The sequence below is a fragment of the Bos indicus genome, chromosome 6, assembly GCF_029378745.1.
Source record: "Bos indicus isolate NIAB-ARS_2022 breed Sahiwal x Tharparkar chromosome 6, NIAB-ARS_B.indTharparkar_mat_pri_1.0, whole genome shotgun sequence".
NCBI classification, from domain to species: domain Eukaryota; kingdom Metazoa; phylum Chordata; class Mammalia; order Artiodactyla; family Bovidae; genus Bos; species Bos indicus.
In genome coordinates, this window is record NC_091765.1 from 14,912,170 (window position 1) to 14,938,098 (window position 25,929).

Sequence of the window (25,929 nt, forward strand, 5' to 3'; positions counted from 1 at the left end):
AATGACCCAATCAAAAAATGGGCCAAAGAACTAAATAGACAAAAACGTACAATTTTCTTTAGAGAAGTTTCAGAACCAAAAGACTAATTTACATGAAAAGCTGTAGAGAAAGTAGCTGAAAAGTCCATGGAATAAAACTTCTATTCCATTTACACAAACTTAATACACATGTTCTTAACAATTATGCTTGGATTATTCTTGACAATCTCTTAAGACATTAGACAAAGCTAGCCATCATCTCAAGTTATTTCCCTGTTAACTAGTTTTATAGCACAGACATGTTAGGCAAGAATAATTAAAAAAAACTAAACTGAAAAGTTAAATACACTTTTTTGTGTTTTACTGCCCTGCTTGATATACATGAAGCAATGGATATAAGACAATTCATTTTTACTGCATCTTTTACTGTTCTTAGGTTGCCTAAAACATTTAAATATAAATAAAATGAGTATAGCAAAAATAATGAAAACAAATGGCAGGTAACTACAAATAATGGGATGTGAATTATTTCTGCCCTTACCCGGGGAAAATTGGGTCACAGCTAAACAAACACTTCTGTAACTGTTGTCAACAGTGAGCACATTGAGAATGGGTATTCCACAGATAACACCTGGTTTAACGTGTACTGCCCATGGGACATCCATTTCTACTACAGCCACATAAGTGCTTCGAATCTTAAAGTACCCACAGCTACACCTGTGACTGGAGCCAACTATCTCTTTTATCCCCCACCAGGACAAACCAATGTGTAGGCAGCTTTCTTTGCTTAGACATGGAAGCAGTTTTAATACTGGCCCTTGTGATGCCACATTGTACCAAAAGTACGATGCCAAACTTTTATTTCCTGTTTAGTCACTCAGTTGAGTCCGACTCTGCGACCACATGGACTGCAGCACGCCAGGCTTCCCTGGCCTTCACCATCTCCTGAACCTTGCTCAAACTCATGTCCATTGAGTTGGTGATGCAGTCCAACCATCTCATCCTCTGTCATCCCCTTCTCCTCCTGCCTTCAGTCTTTTCCAGCATCAGGGTCTTTTCTAATGAGTTGGTTTTTCACATCAGGTGGCCTTAGTATTGGAGCTTCAGCTTCAGCATCAGTCCTTCCAATGAATAGTCAGGATTGATTTCCTTTAGGATGGACTGTTTTGAGCTCCTTGCAGTCCAAGGGGTTTCAAGGAGAGTCTTAAAGAGCCTTCTCAAATACCACAGTTCAAAAGCATCGATTCTTCAGTGCCCAGCCTTCTTTAAGGTCCAACTCTCACATCCATACATGACTACTCAGAAACAGAAGCCAAGCTTTTATAACTTGTATAAAATTTCCATGTCCCCGTATTGGCCACCTCAAGATGAAAACAGATAACTCCCGATATGTTAATTGGCTCTATGCTGGGCTTAGTCACTCAGTCATGTCCAACTCTTTGTGACCTCACCAAGCCCTCCAGGCTACTCTGTCCATGGGGATTCTCTAAGCAAGAATACTGGACTGGGTTGCCATACCCTCCTCCAGGGGAACTTCCCAACCCAGGCATCAAACTCAGGTCTCCTGCATTGCAGGTGGATTCTTTCCCATCTGAGCTACCAGGGAAGCCCATGAATACTGGAGTGGGTAGCCTATCCCTTTCCAGGGGATCTTCCTGACCCAGGAATTGAACTGGGGTATCCTGCTTTGCAGGCAGATTCTTTACCAGCTGAGCTACTAGGGAAGCCTGTTAACTGGCTCTACTCCTTCAATATTAAACATAAAAAACACATGGAACATATAGAAATTCAAACAGCAGTAACATTAACCTATGAGAAATCATAAATAATTATCAGTAGATAGCATAGATGACAGATGGTCTATGGTGCAAGTTTTACAATGAGGCAGAAAAAATTTGGAAGGCTGGGCAATTTTCTTCTTCATCTGCTTCAGGTTCATCTCTTTGGGTATCCAGTGTCCACAGGTCAAGTTGTCTCTCAGTAACTGTATTATTAACATGCTGTTTTTGTGTGACCCTTCGCTTAATGTATCAAGTTCAGCAATGGCTCCATCAAATGCTGTTTTTGCACGAGAGCCAATTTTCTCAGGGGACTTCAAAATCTCATAATAGAACACAGAAGTTAAGGGAGAGATCCAGTCTGATAGGATGTGTTGGTTGTGTTTACTTTTTGCTGATTTCAAAAGCTTCTTGGTATGCTTGCCATGACTGATCCACAATCCCTCTCTTATCATCACCAGCAACAACCTTAGCCAAAGAATAGTAGTAGTCTCCTTTTATTTTCAAACAGAAGACTTTGCTCTCTGCTTGTGAAGCACTGGGGATCAAGAACTTTCCCTAAAGAAACAGTATATCATTGCAGATATCTCTCAGCCTTGTCTCCATTTTCTCTCTGTTCTTGAACCATCTGCTGTTTTCTCTCAGCACCTTTATCTTTTGATCAATACTTGAGACAAACCTCCAAGATGACCTACAGGCTCCTACAACCTTTTTATAAGCATGTAAGTCTTCACTGAGTGAAGACTCCTCTCCTCAATGGATAATTCAGCTCCTTGCTCAGTTACAGACTTCATACAGGCTGCCATATCATCATCTCGCTCAGCCTGCTCAGCCAGTTTGGCCTTCTGCACCAGTATATTTTTATCTATGTTCTGTGTCTGGAGTAGGTATGGCAGACAGATGGGACTCAGCAGTCTCTGGGCGGCAGTGCCAAGGCTGAGACTCTACCTGGAGTGTTTTAAGAGACAGACTTCTTACATCTTTTCCTGCAGGAGCAAGAAAACATACGTGGCTATTCAGGTTAAGTGCAGTCTAGACGTGTCCACAAGGACTTGGGCTGAAGGTTGGCTGCACCTGGGAAGATTGCCTGTACTTTCAGTTCAGTTCAGTCACTCAGTCGTGTCCGACTCTTTGCGACCCCATGAATCGCAGCACGCCAGGCCTCCCTGTCCATCACCAACTCCTGGAGTTCACACAGACTCACGTCCATCGAGTTGGTGATGCCATCCAGCCATCTCATCCTCTGTCGTCCCCTTCTTCTCCTGCCCCCAATCCCTCACAGCATCAGAGTCTTTTCCAATGAGTCAACTCTTTGCATCAGGTGGCTAAAGTATTGGAGTTTCAGCTTTAGCATGATTCCTTCCAAAGAAATCCCAGGGCTGATCTCCTTCAGAATGGATTGGTTGGATCTCCTTGCAGTCCAAGGGACTCTCAAGAGTCCTCTCCAACACCACAGCTCAAAATCATCAATTCTTTGGCGCTCAGCTTTCTTCACAGTCCAACTCTCACATCCACACATGACCACTGGAAAAACCATAGCCTTGACTAGACAGACCTTTGTTGGCAAAGTAATGTCTCTGCTTTTGAATATGCTATCTAGGTTGGTCATAACTTTCCTTCCAAAGAGTAAACATCTTTTAATTTCATGGCTGCAATCACCATCTGCAGTGATTTTGGAGCCCCCAAAAATAAAGTCTGACACTGTTTGCACTGTTTCCCCATCTATTTCCCATGAAGTGATGGGACCGGATGCCATGATCTTCGTTTTCTGAATGTTGAGCTTTAAGCCAACTTTTTCACTCTCCTCTTTCACTTTCATCAAGAGGCTCTTTAGTTCCTCTTCACTTTCTGCCATAAGTGTGGTGTCATCTGCATATCTGAGGTTATTGGTATTTCTCCCAGCAATCTTGATTCCAGCTTGTGCTTCTCCCAGCCCAGCGTTTCTCATGATATACTCTGCATAGAAGTTAAATAAGCAGGGTGACAATATACAGCCTTGACGTACTCCTTTTCCTATTTGGAACCAGTCTGTTGTTCCATGTCCAGTTCTAACTGTTGCTTCCTGACCTGCATACAGGTTTCTCAAGAGGCAGGTCAGGTGGTCTGGTATTCCCATCTCTTTCAGAATTTTCCACAACTTAGGAAAGAGCAAAGAAGAACATACTGTCTATAGTGGGTGAATGTTCTTCAAAATCTCTGTTTCATCTTTATTTGGTTATATACTTCGGGAGCCCAAAGAAGTGAATTCCTTATCAGTGACAGTCCTTGGGTGGGTGATACCCCAACACTTCTAAAATTAGTTTGTATATTTTTCTGTGAACTTTTAAGACTATGTGCTCTAAAACTTGTATTTATTTTAGACTGAAAATGCAATCAGGTAATTTCTCTGATTTCCATGGTCAGGAAAAACCAAGAGCATACTTTTCTTTTTACATAGGCTCTTTCTCCTATTGGGAGAGAAATAAAAAGAGCAAAATGTATGCATTTTGTACTTTCCCTATTAGGTTTCCTTTTATTATGCTTCTAAAATAAAGTAGGGGAAACATGTGAGATGTGTTTTTACACATACATATTGTACTAATGGGCTTCTCAGGTGGCTCAGGGGGTAAAGATGCAATGCAAGAGACACAGGAGGTGCAGGTTTGATCCCTGGGTCAGGAAGATTCCCTGGAGGAGGGCATGGCAAACCACTCCGGGATTCTTGCCCGGAGAATCCTATGGACAGAGGAGTCTGGCGGGCTACAGTCCACAGGGCCGCAAAGAGTTAACACAACTGAAGCAACTGAGGACACACACATTGTCCTAATGGAAAATATAATAGGAGTTATTTGGTACTCAAAGGAAAAAGATGAACTATCATTTAAGAAATGTTGCTTAAATAGCATATATGTTGACTCCTCTCTTTCTAAAATTAAAAAAAAAATTAACAGCATGAAAATTACATAATTTTCCTTCATTCAAATTTGAAAATAATATATAAAATAATATAAAATTTAAAAATCCATAAAACATAGGATTTATAGCATTACACCTAAAATTCAGAATCCTATCAAATTTGTGCTATTAAAAATGCTCTTTATCTCATGAAAAGCTTTGGCAAAACTGTTTCAGAAAATGCAGAGTGACAGGACACATTTTCCCCTTTCACCAAATCACCTTACTTTTGTGAATTTCTGTCAAAACTTAGTTATTCATTCAATGTGGAAATAAAGAGCAGTCACATTTGTTCAGTGGAGAAAATTTTTTTTCTTTTTAATATTCAACTCATAAAGCTGTACCAATAGATAACAGAGTTTAACAGGTTGATTAGAACTAAGATATTTTAAATTGAAGTTGGAAGAACTCTAACTTGCATGTGTTATTGGGCCACAGAAGTTTGAGAAACTAACAACAGAGGCGAATTCTGTTTGATGGCAGTGACACTGAAACTTTTCTCACCCCTCAGATAACATGGTTAATGTCGGGTAACCCTACTGGAAGTATCTTCTCACGTATTTTGTAACTTCATGGGTCTTTCAAAGGATAGTTTATTTATTATATTGTAATAAATAATATTTATGTATTAAGAAAAATATAGCAGTACTATTTAATACTCTTCAAGAGACTTTCAATCCAAGAAGAAAAGTCATTTCATAAACTCTGAAGCTCATTAACCTTCATAAAATACTGGTGAGTTAGGTGGCAAATGTTACTCTTCTCAGTTCATAGATGACTGATCTGAAGCACCAAGAGGTTAACTGATTTTTCCAATTCACAAAACAAGTCACGGCACAAAGTGAGGTCATGCAGAATTCTTGACTGTTGGTTCATATAGGGTTCTACTCTCTGGACAAGTGCTTTATTAAATAAGCTCTTATTGATTATCATTTTCTGGGTAATGCCATTTGGCATTTGTCCAAATATTTTGCTCATGACACAATTATCACTTCACAAAGGACAAAACTGTCAGAATTACCCAAATACTATAATAGTTTGGATCATTACAGTTGAAAAATCAAAGGAAAAATTCCAGGCTGCTTTGTCCTAGTGAAACTATTAAAATATATGAATATTTAAAAAATTAATAGCGTGTTTTCACCAATAAGTAAATAAACATCACATTTAATGTACCTTCTATAAGGAAGTCTTCAAATATAATATATGGGAGAAAATCAGACACATTTTTATTTATTGTTGCTAATGTAAAAGCAAAAGAATATCCAATTTTTTAAAAAAATTAGAAGTAGTAAGAAAAATAGGGATTGTATGAACACATTTGATGTGATATTTTTAAAAGCTATGTGATGGTTTAAAATGGGCTCCTTTTTATTATTTTTCTACCATCGTATGCTTTTTAAAGGGCTTCCCTCATGGCTCAGTGATAGAGTCCACCTGCAAATGCAGGAGACTCGGGTTCAGTCCTGGGGTCGGGAAGATCCCCTGGAGAAGGAAATGGCAACCCACTCCAGTATTCTTGCCTGGAAAATCCCATGAACAGAGAGCCTGACAGGCTATAGTCCATGGGGTTGCAAAAGAGTCAGACATGACTTAGTGACTAAACAATGACAAATATATTTTAATTTTTAATTTAAAATATTAAAATAAGTAAATTATTGAGAACAACTTCTAGAACATGTAAAATAATTATTCAAAATAAAAATAAAATTCAAGTATGCATATTTGGCAGTGGACATCAATTTGATGTATTTTGACCAGTGATCTAGAGTGTTGTTTAATGCCAAAACCAATTCAGATAAATAGAGTGTTTCCCAAGTTGTAAAAGGGCTTCCCTAGTGGCTCAGATGGTAAAGAATTCACCTGCAATGCGGGAGACCTGGGTTCAGTCCCTGGGTTTGGAAGATCCTCTGGAGAAGGAAATGTCAACCCACTCCAGTCTTCTTGCCTGGAGAATTCCATGGACAGAGGAGCCTGGTGGGCTACAGTCCATGGCATCACAGAGTCTGACACGACTGAGTGACTAACACTTTCACTTCAAGTTGTAAAATGTTGAAACCAGTGAACCAGAAAGGTTGCTCAGCCATATCTGACTTACTGCGACCCCGTGGACTGTAGCCTACTAGGCTCCTCCGTCCATGGAATTTTCCAAGCAAGAGTACTGGAGTGGGTTGCCATTTCCTTCTCCAGGAAGATCTTCCTGATTGAGGGACTAAACCCAGGTCTCCTGCATTGCAGGCAGATGCTGAGCCACCAGGGAAGCCTCCAGGAAAATGCTGAAAGATGATCTTATATGTCAGCTTTCTTTTAGTGACAAAATAGAAAGAAGTGGTTTTTCAATATTAAACAGTGTGGTCATTTATTAACTGTATGGGAAACTACTTCCCTTTTCTTGCCTCAGTTTCCTTATCTATAAAAATGGAAATAGTAACACACTTCATAGCATTGTGTAAAGTCAATAAAAGACTTAAAATAGTATTTGACACAGAATAAGCAGTTGATGAATATTGTGTAATTATTATTAGTTCCCTTTTCAATAGCCCTGTGGCAGATTCATGTTGATGTATGGCAAAACCAATACAATATTGTAAAATAATTAGCCTCCAATTAAAATAAATTAAATAAATAAATAAAAAATTTAAAAAAAAAAACCTTCTTTCAGTCAGTTTTTACCTCTGAACCTCCTTATTTCTCTCAGATTTTACCTTAGAATCTCCTTCTTTCTGTCAGATTCTTTACCATCTGAGCCACCCAGGATGTACTAGAAGAACTAAAGTTTAAAATTTCTGGATGCTGCTTGATTGGAAAAATTTTCTTGAAATGAAATCAACACTAGAAAATAGATCTGAGAGATTGGGAAATGGAAAAAACTGGAGAACTGAACGTATTTGAACTCATGGACTATCCATATATGAAAACAGTTCTATTCATGAGCTCTTCTGATATATGGGGGAATATACTTCCTTTTTCACTTATGTCAATTTGGGATTCTATCTCCAATAATATAAATTCAGTAATTACCACATAAACAGAATTGAATTAAATTGAATTGAGATTGTTTCCATTGCCACAATTCAACAGTAAACACACTTATCCATTGATTGAAGATATACCTAACAAAAATTAATTATAGAGTAGATTCTGGTTTGTGATATTAGTAGCCCCTGATGCAATCTTTTCCAATTCCCAATGTAATGCTTAAGAAGCACCAAAATTAGTGAAGTCTAAATGACACTGAAAATTAGCACAGAGATAAGCCCTGGGATTTCTTTGGACGACAGAGGATGAGATGGCTGGATGGCATCACTGACTCGATGGACGTGAGTCTGAGTGAACTGCGGGAGTTGGTGATGGACAGGGAGGCCTGGCGTGCTGCGATTCATGGGGTTGCAAAGAGTCGGACACGACTGAGCGACTAATCTGATCTGATCTGATGATTCTATTGCCAGAACCTGGAAAGAGTTTCCACTAGCAGTAAAGTTGATAAAAACAGAACTGAAAAATACCAATCATCATGCACTACAGAATATTAAAAAAAAAAAAAAAAAGAAAATCCTCATTGTGTCAAAGTGAATGGAAATAATTCTCATGCACCATTTCCTCTTTCTGATAAACAGGCTCTAAATTAACCTGAAAACTCTAGGAGCATTTTCTACTGCCTAGTACCTCTGTTTCTCTCTTTCCTTTTTCTTCAACTCCACAAATCCCCCATTAGTTTATTCTCTGTGAGCAAATGTTCGCTAGGCAGAAGGTAAGATGGAATACTGGGGGTTTATTGTCAACCTGAGTTTCATCAGAATAGGAGAAACTCATTTCAGGATATCATAACTTCACAAGATACATGCCTATCAAGGTCAGATTTGGAACAGCAGTTGTATGTTCTTGCATAGCCTCCAGCTTTAGATCTAAAACTGTAAATCATGCACAGAGAGTGAATCTGGTTAAGACCATATATGGACTGATTCTAAGTGCATTTAGATTTAACATTTTCTGAGGATCAAACTTATTTCTCCTAGTTTTAGAATAAGTAAAAAAGAAATAATACACCATTATAAAAACAAGATAAAAACAAGCCAGGACCAATTGGAAGACTAAGAGGAGGAATAGACCTCAAAAAACAAAATGACACAGAGAAGGAATACTTTATAAAATTATTTGTCATTCTCAATATACAAAGATCTATGGTTCTTTGATGTGGAAAGAAAAAGCTAAAGAAAAAGCTGGAAGACTAAAATCAACCTGATGTTATAAAAAAAGTTTACTGTAACTAAGTAGAATTACATAAAAGCTAAAAATTTAACAGCAATATGAAAATAATATGGGAAACATTAAAGAATAGGATTTATTCTTTTCCAATTTTTGGCTTCTTTCAATCTTTGACATTAGATTTTTCTAATACTTATTTTTTTTAATACTGAGCTACTGAAAAATAGATTACGGAAGGAAAAGTTGAAGCAGGAGTTTGACAGGTATGAGGAGGGAAAGATGACATCTCTAGTGTAGGTAAACCAAGATTTCTATGGGTTGAGACTTTAAGTTCAATATTACTGAGTTATATGTTCCCCTTAAGAGTAAAGACCTCAAAAACAAGTAAATGGGAATTGATTTCTGTTATTGTATGTGATGTGCTCTTGGGGGAAAAATTAACACCACCAAATTCATAGAATCAAATAGTGGAATGATGATTGCCATAGGCTGAGGGGACAGGAAAATGGGGAGTTATTAATCAGAAGGCAGAAAGTTTCAGTTAATTATGATCAATAAGCTCTAGAGATCTGCTATATCCATTGTAACTAGATCAACAACAGTGGAATGTACACTTAATTTGTTAAGAAGGTAGATCTTGAGTGTTCTTACTGGAATAAGATAACTAATTTTTTTCTTTTTAAGAGAAGAATGACGAGGAAAAACAAAGTACCTGGAATTAGAGGGACTTAATATATGATTTAAGTTAATTTTCTTTTGTTACAATTAAGCTTTATAGATCAAATAGGTAAAAATTCAAAATTAGTAAATCTTAATCCCAAACTTACCAGAAATGAGACAAGAGAAAAGCTTAAATGTACATTGTCATTAATGAGTTGAAACAAAATTAAGGAATCAAACGAGGGGGTGATAAATGTTATAGTAAGAGTTATGATGCTGTGCATTAAATTAGTCAAATGGGATATTCATTAGAAATTTGTTCTTAAAAGTGTTCAAAATTTTAGAATGTATGCCTAAAGACAGAATGGATAATGGTAAAATAAAATGTTAGCAATGATATTCTTGAGCTTCCCTGATAGCTCAGATGGTAAAGAATCTGCCTGAAATGCAGGAGACCTGGGTTCAATCCATGGGTCAGAAAGATCCCTTGGAGAAGGAAATGGCAACCCACTCCAGTATTCTTGCCTGGAGAATCCCATGGACAGAGGAGCCTGGTGAGCTACAGTACATGGGGTCTCAAAGAGTCAAACATGACTGAGCAATTAACAGAGACAGAATGATGTTCTTGTTCCTAATTCCTCCCAAAACCTAGAAAGTGAAGAAAGATGGTGACAAGATGTGAAAGGAGTAAAGATAAGTTTATCTTGTCTCAAAGTATATCCCTTCTTGATTTTGATAAATAGATAAATATGTTTAAAATGTTCTTTAAGCATAAAGTTTCTCAGAGAGGACGGGGTTGAGCCCCACGTGCCCATACAGCGGCTTCCCATTAGCTATTTCACACTTGGCAGCGTGTGGAGGTCAGTTCCACTCTCTCAATTTGTCCCACACTCTCCTTCCCCCACTGTGTCCAAAGTCTGTTCTCTTCGCCTGTGTCTCTGTTCCTGCCCTACAAATTGGTTCATCAGCACCATTTTTCCAGATTCCATATATGAGTTAATATATTATGCAAAATTTGTTTTTTATCTTTCTGACTTCCTTCACTCTGTATAACAGGATGCAGGTTTATCCACCCCACTAGAACTGACTCAAATGTGTTTCTTTTTATGGCTGAGTAATATTCCATTGTATATATGCACTACAGCTTCCTTATCCACTTATCTATTGATGGGAGGGATGGGGTAGGTGGTGGCAGGGAGGTCAAGGAGAGAGGGGACATAAGTGCCCTTGTGGCTGATTCATGTTGTTGTACGGCAGAAGCCAACATAATATTCTAAAGCAATTGTCCTCCAATTAAAAATAACTTTAAAAATAAAACTAAAATATGACTAATAGATTTCTAAAAATTTAAAGTGCTAAAGACTTAAAAAGTTGGAAAAGCAAGCATGTTGAAAACAAAAAGAAAGAAAATATTTAAATAAAATTTTAATGACATTAGAATACTGCATTATTTAGTACAGCAAGAAGCCTGTGAAAATAAATACATGATATAGACTCAATTGTTCAACTCAATAAGAAATAACCAAAATGTTAGTGGTGGTTGTATTTAGCAGTATGATGATAAATTGTTTTTTTTTTTTCCTATGAAATTGTCTTTGTTTTATGTATGGAGTACAAAATTACATTTGTAGTCAGAAAATAAGGTTTTATTTTAAAAAGAGCAGAAGCAAATGTGGCCACTGATGTAGACTAATTCTAGATTGTGAGGCAGAGAAACAAAGAGTTGAGGAAATTTGAGAAGAACTGAAGTGTTTGAAGCAAGAATTCAGAAGTATTATAAAAAGATGTACATACTTGTGGGGCAAGAAAGAGGAGAATATAGCTTATATTTGCAGCTGTGTTTTTCTGAATTTAAAGACTGCTCCTGGGAGCACAATTTAAATGGAGATAAAAGCATGATTGAGTCTAATAAAATAATGGAGTTTATAAAGTCTGTCTTCCAATTGAGTCAATATCTTTTTTTGTTTTCATTTGTTTGTTTGTTCTTAAGCTATATACCTTCTTTTGCAAATCTGTAGAATTATTAGGAAAAAATTCCTGCCTTTGCTTTGCCAGTGCCTTGACAAGTGTCTAATAGTCAAAACTATCACGGCTTCGTATTTCTTCCCACACCAAAGTCTCTTTTACATGATTCATTTATAAGCATTAACATTTAAGTAACCTATCAAATGTCTAAACCAGACCTTACCAAAAATAATGTCAGTTAATAGTGCTCTTTGTCTTAAATTAGATTAATTTTGCATCATCAGTTGGGAGGAGAGTTACCTTGGAGAAACTAAAGCTTTCTCATGGTGACTGTGTTTTGACCTAAAGCTTGTGAGTCACACAGAGCAAACAATTCTCTCAGCCCCCTTTCCTTTCTTTGTTCACAGGAAGTCAGTGAAGTTTCTGGATTCCTTTTGAAGGGAATTATCAATGTCATTCCAAAGATGGACATACAGGGATCAGTGTTTGGGGGCTGACATAAAATACCTATCGCTATTATCTGTTCCACAGGCTCCTTCTGACTCTTATCTTAGGGGGAATGTTTTAAATCTTTTTCATTCTGTCCACATTGTTTCAACGAATGTTTAATCAGCATTCCTGTCTTCTACTAAGTATGGGACCTTGTGAAATTTCCTTAATCTTTGTAAAATAAAAGACTTAGACTATATTTATTCATTTGTTCATTTAATCTTCCCACACACTTTTAGTTAGTTCTAAGTATGTGTCAGCCATTTGCTGAGAGTTGAGGATAGAATTCTGAATAAAATAACTTTCTATCTTCATGGAGTTGGGGGTTCAGTAGTGTATGATTTTGGAAATCTTTACATTCCACCATTTATGATTCTATTAGCTCTTCTATAACTGTTAAAGTGTGTCAAGGAGGACTTGAAAAGGCAGACAAGACATCTACTGGAATTTGCCATGGATGTCCTCTCTTCCTGTCAGTCTTTTACTTAATAGCTCCAAGAATTACAAAAGCAAGATCTAGCCAAAAGGGAGCTCTGTCTGCCTCCAGGGGTCAGTCTCTCCTTGAAAATCCTTCCCCGAATTGCCTAAAGCCACTTCTAAGGATCGCAGGCTCTCAGGTAGGAAGAAGCCTTCAAGAATTTTACTTGCATAGAGAAACCAGTGCTAAGTTTTCTTTCAAACGTGAACTGAATCTCAAGCAAGTCTTTCCCTTTGATTGAAATAGAGGGGCTTGTGAGGGTGCGTGTGATTTGTACGCTTACATGCACTTTCATATGTCTTTGAAACCTAGACAAAGATTTTTGCCTTAGGCCACTAAGGGAGGGAATATCACAAAAGGGATTAGCATGCTGTACTTCATAGCATCACATCTTGTATTGGGGTATTAGATCATACTTCTAATTCAAATAACTTCACATATGTCCAATTCAAGACAGAATCATGAAGGCACATGACTGAAAAGAGAAAAAAGATTGGCTTTACTTTGAAATGAATCTACTAGGATGGTTTACTTGGAAGACAAGTAATCTGAGTGCTTGTACATCCAGCACTAACATTCTAGCCCTACTAAGAGGCCGCTTCACAACCACAGGTGTGTGCCATTTGAGATCCGCCTGCTGTCTAGCACCCCTCCCCACCTTCTTCATTCTATCTTGTCCGGAAAACTCATTGAGCAATTAACAAAATGAAAGCATTCTCCTTCTGGAATTTTGACTTTCAAGGTGGGAATTTAATTTGCAAAACTGCCTACAACTAATTAAAATGAGTAGTCACTGTTGGTTTGAAATGGATTATCTCTGAGAAAATCACACTTCAAATTGTCAAAAGAGGGTTTATATCCTGATTTTGAAAAAGCATTTCCCTCCATTGTAAATGCTTTCTCTGTTCAGCTGACTGATGCTCATTCGAATTAATGGAATCTGAGAAAAAGCCAAACTGAAGATGATTGATACTCCAAGGTTAGTTTTATACATAGATGCTTTACATCACAGTATTTTTGAAAGAATTCTTATTCCTTTTTCCATTGTCTTCTCATTTCTTTCACTTCTGACCACTATTTCTACTGTGTAATATACAACCAAAGAAGTGATGTTTTAGATTTAGTGAATAAATTAAAAATACTTTCTAGCTCATCAGCTATGTATTTGTATTGCACATTTTCCCCATGACTCTTCACAGTTAATTTCATGATAGTAATCTGAGAACAATTGTGTCATAATTGGAGGGGGTATAGCTATAATTCTGCCAACTTTCAAACAGAGTTCTGTATGTGCCTGAATCTCAGAACATTTTAAGGCAAATTAATTTTTACAAGTTTAATCAAAAATTTAGATTTCATCTCACATAAAAACTTGCATGGACTTATTTTCTTCCATTGATCGACTTGAATTAGTCTGGTTAGTCTAAATATAATAGGTCTACTAACATTTATCATCTTTAGTTAGAGCATTGATAATAGAAAGTGTTTACGATATGCTTTTACCTATGTATGTGCTCATGCCTTTTTCTATACCCAATACTCAGATCTTTCTTTTTAAATAAGTCGATTAACTATTGTATGAACTAAAAGATCAAGAAATAGTAAGGATTAAAGGAATTGATGTTTTAAATGTAAGTATCATTAAGCTACTGCTCATTATATGCAGTGGTAATGCAAACAAAAAGTTGTTTTCATGAATCTGAGTAAGGATAAATAATATTAAACAAATTTTAGCAAAACAAGAAAACGAACAAAGACAGGATATTATATTTTGATGCCTTACTGTCAGTAAGTTCAGAAAGAGTTTTCTAATTAAATTCTTTCATTAGGAATAATAGTATTTCACACTATATGAACAAATGTATTGACTTAAGTTTTGAATTTCTGAAGAGATTTGAATGCTTGGAAATATAGAAAAGAGCTACTTCTGCTTAATTTTCTTAAATTATTGGAAACCTAATTTGTAATCACAAATAACCAGTGATATTAAACAGAACTGTAATATAATGATGTTTAGAAATATCACTCTGAAGTGAACGTGAAATATATATTTTTATACATTTAGTTGCATATATATGTTTTGTTACATTTTAGTGGTTTAGAGCTGATTAGGAATTATCTTTAAGAAAGATATCCAGAACTTAGAAATAGTACTAATAACATTCTGGAAACATTTGCTATGACTAATCTGTCTAGATCATGCCACAACATGTATATAGTTTAAAAGAAAAATAAATGTGCATCATACAGGAATATGCCTGAAATCGAATATTGTGCTAAAAGAAAGAACATTCAGAGAGAATGGGTGATTATAAACTGCAGAGCAGTAACAGGTATTGAAGCAGAAATACAAAATATACTAGGAAGATATTTAAAGCACAAATCCATCTTGAACACACAGAAATGGGCCTGTACATCAATACTTAAATTTTGTTTTCTGGCAATGTGTTGCTCCCATAAATAACATTGATAGTTGACTTAGCTAATTTATGGGTTAACCTAGGTCATTCTCATTAATTTACCAAAAGCTTTAAAGCCATTAGCAGCACTTCCCTTTGATCATTTCTTAAGTTTGCCCCAGGAATCTTTTCTAAAACTGTTAGTTTACCTCTCCCTTTTTTTATGATATAATCCTCAATCTTTCAGTCACGTTGTGTGTTCTTTAGGTGTTGATCTGTGCCCCACTAAATCACTTCAGTTTTCCTTAATGGGTCAGGATTAAGAGTCTCTAACTTGAACACACACTTAGGTGCTTTTTCATGTACATTCCCTATTGCCTTCTATGCCAAGGGCAATGTGGAGCAAATGTCAGCCTTAAAAATTCATATTTTTTATATCTTTGGAAATAATTTTTAGAAAAAGTGGGGTGAAAATGACAATTGCTTGGAGGCATAACCCATAAGAAACAGCAAAATACTCACATCTGCTTCATAAATATATATATATACATATATATCCCACAGATTTTGCTATCAATTAGAGAAAGTTTGGCTTAATTTTCTTGTCAAAGCTTTACAAAAAAAAAAGAAGATTTGCATCTTGGAATGTGTTTCTGACTCAAAGGAGGGCAGACTCCACAATCAGGCATTTCACGAGCAACACAGAACATGAGCTAGCATTGCAAAGGGGTAAATTATACTTACTTCATACATGCTATGCCTGATGACATCTATCTACTTGCTGTATCTCAGCCCATAAAAAATGACAAATTCAACACAAAGTCTTCAATCTGACACTGAGACATACACCATAATCTTTCAACAATCTCTGCAACCATAACCATGGATCAAAACAGTCATAAAGGTGCAATAATCGTATGAAATAAACATGGATATTTGAGTCAAGAGATCTGTGTTCAGATTTCAGTTCTTCTACTCTTTCTCTGTTCATCTATAAATAAGGACAATGGTATCTTTTCTTTGTGTTGAACTGAGATCACTGGAAATAATAAATGTTTTTCCTAGTACAATTCCTAGGATTCATGGAATATGCACTCAAAATTTATTTCCATAACTGCTTCTACTATGACCAAGAACTCCAACTTTGGGCTAAAAGGAAAGTTTAAAAAAGCAAATGGAAATATCTTTTAATATTTCTGTTGTTACAGAATATTGTCAACAGCCTTGTCCTGAAGGCTGTATTTAAAGACACAGTTAAAGAGGTCATAATTATATCTGGTGCTCTTGCATGGATCTATTCTTGTCATGGCTAAGGACCATGGATTCACCTAAGCTAGGTTTACATAGTAGAAGTATGACAGGGAAGCCCTCATTGTGAATACACACAGCTTTTAAAAAAAGTATTGTGAACTACTTTATTTTTTGAAAGATCTTTGTTTTAACAGTAAATACACACACACAAAATACTCCAATAGTAGTCTCCCAAAAAAGTACCTATTTTTTTGCTTTCCTGTCTTCTCATGCATGGGTTGGCAGTGTTTTTTTTTTTTTTCCTAGCTACTGATTTCCCTCTTGGAGTAAAATAGAATATTCTAAAAGATTTAGGACAACCTAGAGTCTTAGGTGATTTTAGATTTCACTGAGACTCATATCAAATGATTAGTATATGTTCAAATGCTTCAAGTTTTTAGAATTAGCCTGGGAAGGAGAATTGTCCCTTTATTAACTGTTGACTAAAGGATATCATGGAGACTTCTACCTTCTTAATTTGAAACCTAAAGATCCTTTAGAGCCTGATACATGACAGAACTAAGGGTTAAAGACACTCTATGAAGAGCCTGAATCTATAATTGTGAGTGCCTCAATCACCCCTCATCTTATGTTTTCCTATTACATAGTTCAGAGTGGGGGAAGTGGTTCAGTTCAGTTCAGTCGCTCAGTCATGTCTGTTTTGCAACCCCATGGACTGCAGCACACCAGGCCTCCCTGTCCATCACCAACTCCTGGTGCTTGCTCAAACTCTTGTCCATTGAATCAGTGATGCCATCCAACCATCTCATCCTCTGTTGTCCCCTTCTCCTCCTGCCCTCAATCTTTCCCAGCATCAAGGTCTTTTCAAATGAGTCAGCTCTTCACATCAGGTGGCCAAAGTATTTGAGTTTCAGCTTCACCATCAGTCCTTCCAGTGAACACCCAGGACCGATTTCCTTTAGGATGGACTGGTTGGATCTCCTTGCAGTCCAAGGGACTCTCAAGAGTCTTCTTCAACACCACAGTTCAAAATCATCAATTCTTTGACCCTCAGCTTTCTTTATAGTCCAACTCTCACATCCATATATGACTATTGGAAAAACCATAGCCTTGACTAGACGGACCTTTGTTGACAAAGTAATGTCTCTTCTTTCTTATACTTCAAATTGAATTTTATGATATTGATGGCTAGCTAAGCAGAATCATTAGAGCAAAATTCAGTGGGACTAATTTTACCAACCTTTGTTTTGTATATTCTGCTTCTATCAGTTTGTTCTGTTATTGCCTTAGGTTTTTATCTTTTTGTTTTATATATTCTGAGCATATTATAGTGATCAGATCTTCATCTTCTCTGCCTTACAAACTCTCTTTGGTAGCAAATAACAATATCTGAAGTCTATACAAGTCTTTAATACAAAACATAATAAACAATAAATAGATATGCCAAGAGGGAAGACCATATGATCAATGATCAGAAGAAAATCAAATACAAGGAGCTGATTCATATGACCTGTATAATCAGGTTATAGGGGGCAAATTGGGTAAATAAAGGAAAAACTAGGTGAAAGCATGAAAACTTTCAATAGAGAATCAAGGTGTATGAAAATAAAAACTGTAAACTGGAATACTTGAACTGAAAATCGCAAGATCTAGAGTAAAAACTCAGGATTGTAATTTGATTAAAACTCATAATTTAAAAAATATCAGACAGAGAAGAACACAGACTAGTGAATTATAATGGGAAGAACTATGCTGGAGAGTGATTTTATCTTACTTAGAAGTTCATTAGCTAGTCTTTCATGGATGCTGGCAGAAGACAGGAGATCCTTGAGTCCAAAACAAAGAACGTTATTACTCACAGCCCAGCATACAGCATGAACTTCATTTTGTACCAGTGCCTGATGCCTTACAAGCCCACAGAGTAATGCGGGAGGTCGCCCATGTGGATGGCCACACAATGCCACACAATGCCACACTGCATTTCAGGAAATAAACACTGATCTAGAGGATTCGCCGCTTTGCTAGCAAGCAGCGATATCCTGGATCTTTGTCCAGCAGTAGATGCTACCTCAGTCCTCAAGACTGCTCATTGAAAACACAACCCTAGAAACTGTCACAGGCAAAATATTGTCAGGCCCTTATACTCTTGGGCCAAGAACAAGCAGGGTTGCTCAGAGCCCATGGTGGAAATGTGGAAATGCAGAAGAGAATGAAGCACCAGCAAGGGTAAATAAATACTGTGGATAAATAAAATGGAATATAACCTCCACAAAACAATACTTGTAATAGTTTATTCTAAAATATAAGTAGAACTAAAATACATAACAAAAATGTAAAAGATGCAAAGGAGAGAATGCTTTAATGTTTCTAAGACAAACATTTGCTTTGTCAGAAGATGAGAGAATATATTTTTCTGTTATTAAGAAAGCATGGTATAATCTCTAGGGAAAATGCTAAAAATATATATTATTTTGTTTTTTTTTCTCTCTTTTTATTTTTTAAATTATGAAAATATGGTAACACATTTACAGGAGACTTGGAAAATATAGAGCAAAGTTACATATAGTTCCACTATATATTACAATTCTAAAAGAACATATTATTAACAGATTGAAGCCACTGAAAATTTGGTTGGTTTGTTCCAGAGCACTGTAAACTCTAACATACAGATATACATTAGAAAAGTAAGGAATAGGTCACCAGTTAGAGAAAAGTCTTAGCATAAAATAAATGGGACAGCTATTGTGTAATTATTATTAATAGAAGTGGAAGAATGAGTGTCTGATGCAGGACAAGGAATTACAAAGAAATTACAGGACAGGCTTAAGCGAAACCTTGTCAATAGGAAATGATATATAATCCCATGTATAAAATATAGTATAAGAAGAAATTGAAAATATAGTTTATTTTTATAATTATTGTCAAGGAAGAGTAAAAGACAATTAAGCAAGCTATGGAACACAGGAGGAAAAGCAGGTACAATGTGATCAAGTAACTTGACTTTATAATCATAGGATCAAAAGACTGACTGGCACCTTAAAAATGACTTAAGTCCCAAAGTTACCCTCAGGATAGCCATCTGGTCTCTGTTTAGAATCTCCAGTACCAGAAAGCATCGTGCCTGAGAGATCTAATGTTATTTTTTGACATAAAATTTCAAAATAATTTATTATTTTCCGTCCCTGAAACTCTCTTCTGATGCTATTTAGAGTGCACACACCTACTTAAAGGAGGTAGAAAGTCTTTCCACATGATTCAGGACATAACCTTCCATCCACCATCATCCTGTCGTCTTTCCTATCAATTCAGTATGCATTATGCCTCCACCAGAACTTTATCAAATTTTCCTGTAGTGTTCTGTTTACATTATGTTTCTGTAGGTGAGGTTTAAGTTTGTTGAGGACCAGAATTGTGTCTGCATCCACGCTGTTTGCTGTGTATCCCTCGTCGTTGACACTGATATGGTACGCAGTAGATGCTCAGGGAAAGGTTTGCTCAGTATAGTAAGGTGCATTTTGAAGCCTTTAGTAGCCAATCAGATGGCAGAGAAGTCAGTTTGGGTGCAATCAAAACAGAGAAACCACACACAATTGACTAAGAAAGTTTAATATTAAAAAAGGAACAAAATTGAGTCATTTGTAGAGACATGGATGGACCTAGAGTCTTTCATACAGAGTGAAGAGAGTCAGAAAGAGAAAAAAAATGTTGTATATTAATGCACGCATGTGGGATCTGGAAAAATGGTACAGATGAACCTATTTGCGGGTAGGAATAGAGACAGAGACACAGGGGACTGATGTGTGGACATGGGAGGGGAAGGTGGTAGGATGAATTGGGAGACTGGAACTGACATATGTGCACTGCCGTGGGTAAAGCAGATAGTAGGAACCTAGTGTATAGCACAGGAAGCTCAGCTTGATGCACTGTGACCACCTGAATGGATGGAATGAGAGGTGGGGAGGGGAGGGAGGCTCAGGAGGGAGTGGATATATATATATACATATAGCTGATTCACTTTTTTGTACAGCAGAAACTAATGCAACATTGTAAAGCAACTATACTCCAAAGAAGCTATTAATTATAACAGGGGATTGGAGCAACAAGGGGCTGGTATATAATGGCTGAAGACAGCTTGAAAGACTATAGGAGTATGGCAGTTACAAGGAACAGTCACTACCATTAAGGCTGAGATAGCATACCCAAGGGAGATGACCTGACGCTTCCTTAGGGCTTCAGTCCAAATCATGCTGACGAGAGCATGACCACGCCCACCGATGACAGGGAAATCATTATGACATCATGCTGGCAGAACTTGCAAGAAATCCACTCTCTGGGGTGCTGGGGAAAGCTATTGCTCTCATCACTTCTTTAGAGCGATGGGAATAGTCTTTAGAGATTATTCCTGGATGCCTTCTGGTTGAGATGTCAATCAACAAGTAGTTACCAAGATTAGCGCAACTCTTTAGAATTTCCACCACAGCACATAAGAGAATATTTTAGAAGGAGAGCACAGTTCCACATAGGTCAACATCTAGCTGCTCCGATGCTTCGTAGCCACTGCCTTCCAATGAAGGAGACACAGGAGATGTGGGTTTGACCCCTGCATTGGGAAGCTCACTTGGAGTAGGAAGTGGCAACCCACTCCAGTGTTCTTGCCTGGATAATTCTAGGGACAGAGAAGTCTGGCGGGCTACAGTCCATGAAATCTCAAAGAGTCAGACACATTTGAGTGACTGAGCACGCACATGTTGCCTACCAGGATATGTCTGCTATCCTAACATACGTCCTCACCTCAGGATTAGTGACAAGTCATCATTTACTTGCTAAAACATCCTGCATATTCTTCTGTACCTCTCCCAGGAGTTTGGCTCTATTTTCTGTGAGGCAATCTACCTATGAGTAACCGCAAACTGGTCCAAAGATGCAGAATGTTTTATTTGTCTCTCTTCTCTCTATCTTGTTCCTGTCAACAAAATAAAATTGGTATTTGTTTTAATTCTCTCCAACTTTATGTTTTCTTTTGAAGAAGATTTTTTTTTCTAGTCTAGGTAGAAAAAGAGCACACCCAACATGAAATATAAAAACATTTGCCTATTCTTCTAAATCACTTGTTTGGGAAGAATATATCGTGGCGGATTCATGTTGCTGTATGGCAAAATCAGTACAATATTGCAAAGTAATTAGCCTCCAATTAAAATAAATAAATTTAAGTTAAAAAATAAATAAATATTTTGTTTAGTGTGAAATAAAAATAAATATTTTTATTAGTGTGAAATGCTTCATTTTAGGCAGTTTTGTACATGCACATATTTTCATCTACATGCTATACAAATTCTAAAAGTGAAATATGTGGTCTTGCAAAGAACTTTCTCACAGGGAGAAAGCTGATTTTGGCCGTGAAGCTCCTTCATGGACTTCCAGGGAATTTAGATAGGTTTCTTAGGCAGACACTGCCCTTCAGATTTAGCAAGTTAGTCCAAAAAGCGATTAATCTCCGTAGATGTTCATTTTGAATGCATTTTTTAGGTACCTTAGATAATCTCAACCTGTCACTTTGTATCTTTAAAATGTCCAATTATCTTGATAATTGGCAAAATGAAACACTAAACCCTCACTACTGATGAAAGACAAGCAACCAATTAAGGTGTTGGATATGGTGTGGAACAGGCTGATTTTGCATTGCCAGTTCCTGTACCTCTTTGTGCTGTTTCGAACACGGGCTTAATTTGTCAAATGTTTTGTACCTTTATACTGAGAGCTGGAATATATGTATATATACATCTCTTGGTTTTATTACTCACCCAAAATTTCAAATTATGCCTTGAGTAGGAAAATTTTTTTAAATAAATGTTATATCTGAGGTGTAAAGTTTACAAATTATATGATAGCACTTTTACAAGTTTGTTGCAACTTAAAAAAATTTTGGTGTATTATTAAGTGAACCTTCTAATTCTTGTTAGTTATTCTTTTGTTTCCGATTCTTGGCATTCATTAGCAAAGGTAATTTTTTTCTTTTTGGTCAACAATCAGAATCCTACTATTCTGAGAACAGCTGCTGTGAAACTGTTGAAGTCTTCAGCTAGCTAAGATTATATATACATAAAATAGCTGTGTCATTCAAGTCTTTCCATTTATAATTTATATGCTTTGAGCCTCAACCAATGCCCCACTCTCAGCTAGTCCCTGAGGATAATATTTAGTTTGACTCAGAGTAGCCTAACACACTTATTGTCAGGTATATGTTTTGCTAATCAAATTTGCACTTCTAATCTAGAGGACTCAAGGGATAAATTTCTTACCCTCTATTTTACTTAGCTTACAACCCCATGGGCAAGAACAATTTCTATTATCTGAATTTTGTTCATGATTAAGCTACAGCAGGAAGAGTAAAGAGCAGAAAAGAAAATATTCTTTTGCAAATGCATTATTATATACAGAATTAGGTTTAAAAGACCCCGTTTAATAAATGGTCATATTATGATGGATATTGCTCATGGCAACCACACACATTGTAAAAATTATTTACTTACAGTTTTAAGCATCTTGAATGTTATTGTTTTTTGTTTTTAGCCATTATTAAAACAAATGCATTTCCTTCTACTTTGTGCATTTGCCTATTAATCACATAGTTTTATTTCCTGATTTGAGAAAAATTATTAAATTCTGTAAGATCTGATTGATCTATTTGAACTAAACTTGTTTTGAGTTCTAGTGTTCAAATTGACATGGTCACAATCTAAAACTTTTCTGAAACAACACCAAAGGCATTATTGAGTATTTTTTTGACAGACACAAATTTCCTGTCTACTGAGTTCTCAAAACAACAATTCAAAGATAATGTCCACGTAAATCTGTTCCCTTCCCCAGTGATAAAATTAAATGCTTATAAGAATCTGCCTGTATCCAAAATGTATACACCTAATAACTGATTTTTCCCTTTATATTTACTTGTTCAATGTCTTTAAACATAACTACATTTTAATGTATATGAATACATTAATAATTGTACAGTCTTGATTTTTTTCTAATTATTTGTCTTAGATAATTTATTTTAGTTTTGCGCTCATAGACATGCTATAATAGCTCTTACAGTGGTTTTTCTTTTATAATTTTTAATAATGTTCTTATTTTGACATTTCTCCGTTCTTTTTTCTTTCTCTGCTGTGTTTTAAGTATTCTGAAAGTAGAGCACTTCTGGGGTCCTCAGCAAATTCTAATGCCTCTGCTTAGATGTTCATTTCAGCTGTTACATTGCACTTTTTTGCTTTAGGACAGATAATTTTTCTTTGATGACACTAAATAAGATTCACTCAGACAACTTAGTTTATTTTTTCAGCTGTTCTTTCATAATAATTTTAATAAAAACTGTGAAACGATTCCAGTCCAGGGATGAGGCTAACCAAAGAACAATGGTGTACCAAAAATGCTTTTGTCTGATTTCTCAGATGGGTGCTATCACCGAGAAGGGCTTTCATTACAGCCAGAATGATGATGATAAAGCTGGAGCACTGTGGCTGTGAACTCCCTTTGGATAATGCTTCGTGACATATGGAAAATGTTTCCTGACTTAGGAAAACTAATATCAGAACAGAATTTACTAAAAGGCTCAGGTCACTGGGGTGAAAGAAGCATTAACACAACCCTTAAGTATACTCTTTAGATCAGAAGTATCCTACAAAAGAAAGAAGTATAAGTTTTGCCTTTTCTGAGTTTTAAGAAATTATAGGTAAAATATACAGTCATATACCTAATAGTTAATGGACAAATTTAAATAAATAATTCTACATTCTTGAGAAACAAGTCCATGCACTAAAAATGATAACAAATTGAATATACTGATGTTTTTATGGAAGTATTATAAATCTCATTTTTATAAATGAAAAGTTTTGAGTAGATTATTTCATTAGGTTAAAAAACTGTGGTAGGTTTTCAAATGACATCAAAAAATATATTAAGGGTGGGAATTCCCTGGCAGTGCAGTTCTTTCATTGATGAGGGCCCCAGTTCAATCCCTGGTCACGAAACTTAAGATCCAAAAGCTTGATGTTGTGCCCGCCTCCACCAAAAAGAGTAATGGCTCTTTGACTTGATGTATACTGTACACTAGATCAGGAAGGCCTCCTGGAATAGGAAATGGCAACCCACTCCAGTATTACTACCTGGAAAATTCCATGGGCAGAAGAGCCTGGCAGACTACAGTCCATGGGGCTGCAAAGAGTGGAACAAGATTGAGCAACCAAGCACAAATATCACTAAAATGAGGCTTATTAACAAGACATCAGCTGCTGCTGCTGCTGCTGCTGCTGCTGCTAAGTCGCTTTAGTCGTGTCCGACTCTGTGCGACCCCATAGACGGCAGCCTACCAAGCTCCTCTGTCCCTGGGATTCTCTGGGCAAGAATACTGGAGTGGGTTGCCATTTCCTTCTCCAATGCATGCATGCATGCTAAGTCGCTTCAGTTGTGTCCAACTCTGTGCAACCCTATGGACAGCAGCCCTCCAGGCTCCTCTGTCCACAGGATTCTCCAGGAAAGAATACTGGAGTGGGTTGCCATTTCCTTCTCCAATGCATGCATGCATGCTAAGTCGCTTCAGTTGTGTCCAACTCTGTGCAACCCTATGGACAGCAGCCCTCCAGGCTCCTCTGTCCACAGGATTCTCCAGGAAAGAATACTGGAGTGGGTTGCCATTTCCTTCTCCAATGCATGCATGCATGCTAAGTCGCTTCAGTCGTGTCCGACTCTGTGCAACCCTATGGACAGCAGCCCTCCAGGCTCCTCTGTCCACAGGATTCTCCAGGAAAGAATACTGGAATGGGTTGCCGTTTCCTTCTCCCAGATACCAGCTAGTAACTCATTTAAAATTCTTGGCACCCTAGCTCAGAAATTCGAAGTTGCTGCCATTAGATAGTTGAAGTGCCTTATTTAGTGCCAAAAACTATTCCTCCAGCCAGGGAATTTGACATATTGGGAGGTAAAACTAAATTCAGACTTACTTTCTATATTTGCAAATGCAGGCCTCATCACTGAATTAACTGGCTATCATCAATGTATTTAACACATCTCATGCAGACTTCTCTCCAAATGACTGAGAAATCCAAGGTGACTTCACAATGGCAATCTCAAAAACTGGGTTATTTACAAGGTTGCCTGACTGAGGGCAGCTTCAAACCTCTAAACCCCTTGCAAGCATCATGCCTTTTTTGTTGTTTTTCTTCCTACTTTACTCTTCTGATTAATTCTAACTTATTGTTGTTTAGTAGCTCAGTTATATTTGACTCTCTTGTGACCCCATGGACTGTAGCCCACCAGGCTCCTCTGTCCATGGGATCTCCCAGGAATGAACACTAGAATGGGTTGCTATTTCTTTCTCCAGAGATCTTCCTGAACCAGGGATTGAACCGTTATCTCCTGTTTGGCAGGTGGATTCTTTACCACTGAGCCAGCTCGGAAACTCAATTATAATTTACTTTTATTTATTTCCTCATATTACAGCTCTAGTCGGCATCAGTTTGGAAGAATTTTGCAAACATTAATTACAGATGTCCAAGTTATTGGCTCTAGATTTTCTCAGAAAAATTCTGGACATCCTTAGAATCTCTGGATCTTGTGAAAAATTCTGTCTCAGACCATGGACAAAGTTCCCCAGGTGGTATAGATGCAAGTGACGTCTTCAATGGAGGGTCATCTCAGATACCAAAGAAGGAACACTACCTCTGCAGGAATACTTCACTCCAAGATAGCCCTAAACTTTACAATTCTTCTCAAATAAAAAGGACAAAGCTATTCCATG

General features: G+C 36.9%; 1 pseudogene; it reads right to left on the bottom strand.

Annotated features, from left to right (window-relative positions):
* Positions 1-1,853: 1,853 nt before the first annotated feature.
* LOC109559982 (14-3-3 protein zeta/delta pseudogene) overlaps positions 1,854-25,929 on the bottom strand; it is an 81,404-nt pseudogene continuing 57,328 nt past the window's right edge.